At 38.1% G+C, this 2500-nt stretch overlaps 1 long non-coding RNA gene across 2 annotated transcripts in view; it reads right to left on the reverse strand.

Moving 5' to 3' along the window:
• Positions 1 to 387: 387 nt before the first annotated feature.
• Positions 388 to 2500, reverse strand: part of LOC115232394 — a 13092-nt gene continuing 10979 nt past the window's right edge. For both annotated transcript variants that reach the window (XR_003883629.2, XR_004997972.1), the window contains exon 3: positions 388 to 430. This is a non-coding gene — a long non-coding RNA (uncharacterized LOC115232394). The remainder of the gene's footprint in view (positions 431 to 2500) is intronic.

The following is a 2500-nucleotide window of genomic DNA, read 5'->3' on the forward strand; positions in this document are numbered from 1 at the left end:
TTTTATAAAGTTTAGTTCACTTGGAGACAAACATAATGGATTTTACAGATTCTGTCTTTGTCTATGTTGTATCAGTTTCTGTATTGCAGCGCTGTGTTCGCAGGTGTCGAGGGGGGGTTTAACTTTGATTGGGATTACTTCGACTTTAGATTTTTCAACAGGGGCCTCGGCCGTCAGCATGTTATTTCTGATAGTAACAGTCATCTTTTCCAAGTTGACCAATGTGGAAGTAGTTCACCAATGCTTATCGATGTGGTCTGTAAAAGCATTTGTTTTCTTACCAGTGAGTTGAAAATATTGCCCTTGGCGGGTGGCGTTTAAACTTGAGATATTGTACCCGGTAGGTTCATCTGAAGTCTCCAAACGTAGGTATCATTATCGACTTGGACGAATTTTGCTCGAGTTCCATCTTGAAAGTAGTTTCGTATTCCTGTTAAAATAAAATAAAAAAATATATATAAAGTAAATAAGTATTTCTAGGTGTGTCTGTTCCCTTCCCAACCATTTTGTTCCAGGTTCAGTCCCATTCTGTGACGCCTTGAGCAAATATCGTCTACTATAGCCTCAAGCCCATTAAAGCCTTGTGAGTAGATTTGGTAAACGGAAACCGAAAGAAGCCCGTCGTACATACATATATATATATATATAAATACATGTGTTGGTAAACGGAAACTGAAAGAAGCCCGTCGTACATACATAATATATATATATATATATATATATAAATATATGTGTGTGTGTTTGTGTGTATATTTATTTATCTACATGTGTGTGTGCCTTTGTGTCTGTGTTTGCCCACCACCACCACCGTTTGACCACCGGTGTTGGTGTGATTGCGTTTCTATTACTTAGCGGTTCGGCTAAACGAACCGATAGAATAAGTACAAGACTTAGCAAAAAGAAAAATGATAATGAAATAATGATAATTCCGGGGTCGATTTATTCAACTGAAAATTCTTCAAGGTGGCGCTCTCAAGATGCAACAAATAAGTTTTGTCGTATCTTGGAAGAGTCATTCTTTTCTACTCTAGGCACAAGGCCCGAAATGTTTGGGAAGGGGGCCAGTCGATTAGATCGACCCCAGAACTCGGAACGTAGCGGCAGATAAAATACCTATTTCTTTACAACCCAATAGGGGCTAAACACAGAGAGGACAAACGGATTAAGTCGATTACATCGACACCAGTGCGTAACTGGTACTTAATTTATCGACCCCGAAAGGATGAAAGGCAAAGTAGACCTCGGCGGAATTTGAACTCGGATCGTAGCGGCAGATATAATACCGCTAAGTATTTCGCCCAGCGTGCTAACGTTTCTTATTTCTTTATTGCCTACAAGGGGCTCAACATAGAGGGGACAAACAAGGACAGACAATCGGATTAAGTCGATTATATCGATCCCAGTGCGTAACTGGTACTTAATTTATCGACCCCGAAAGGATGAAAGGCAAAGTCGACCTCGGCGGAATTTGAACTCAGAACGAAACGGCAGACGTAATACCGCAAAGCATTTCGCCCGGCGTGCTAACGTCTCTGCCAGCTCGCTGCCTTTCTGTGTGTTCATTATTGGCATAAGAACCCTCCCGAGATATTCCAAACTAAATTAGTATAAACTGAAATGAAAGAATTACAAAGAATAAAGGCTTTCAATGGTGAAAAATAAAACATTTTCTTAAATTATTTTATTTCTTGTTTTGGCAAAATGTTAGTACAGCTGTCTATCTGAAGTGTTGACTGCGGAAACTGCAGTTTCTGTCACAATTGAGTAAAATATCTGTTTGGTCAAATGTAATGTTCATTTATGTACATTGTTTCGAATTAATCATGTATTATTACCCCCGCCTTCGCTAAAGCGGAGGTATTGTTTCAGTCGTGTTTGTTTGTCTGTCCGTGGACAAGATATCTCAAGAACAGCCGGATGGATTCGGATGAAACTTTCAGGGATGTTTGGCACGAACTGATTAGATTTCGGAATCATTACGGTACAAGACAACGATTCTGAATTATTTGTTACATTTACTTTACAAGAAGTGTTACGATCTTACGTTGACTTTCAAGTCTTTCTCTGATTATCTCCCTTGAACGCACGCTCATGATTTCCACGTAAGTTATAGCGGCGTTGCTGTTTCCAAAGTATTATTTTTTCTCTATTATTAATTTTCCTTTTTTTTTTTAATAGAAACTGATGGATAAAGAAATCAAACTACATAAACAAACGGAAGCAAAACCGTTCAGGAATAAAATAACACTAACATATTCAGTAACAATAATGAATTTAATTTATCCTCGATAATTTTTAGTTTTACCAATTTTGAATAAATCACTCCTGTCTAAAACCTCTTACCTACTTGACATTTACATTTCTAGCTCTGCCTTGAAGGAAGCTTTACTTCTTGGACTCACGTTTTTGTGCGCAATAATATTGTTAAACCTCCCTTAACAGCACCGTATGCAAGTCCTTTCTGTTTTTCTTTCAGGCATGGATAAATTTTTCACTATAG

This window comes from Octopus sinensis, linkage group LG2 (assembly GCF_006345805.1).
Source record: "Octopus sinensis linkage group LG2, ASM634580v1, whole genome shotgun sequence".
NCBI classification, from domain to species: Eukaryota; Metazoa; Mollusca; class Cephalopoda; order Octopoda; family Octopodidae; genus Octopus; species Octopus sinensis.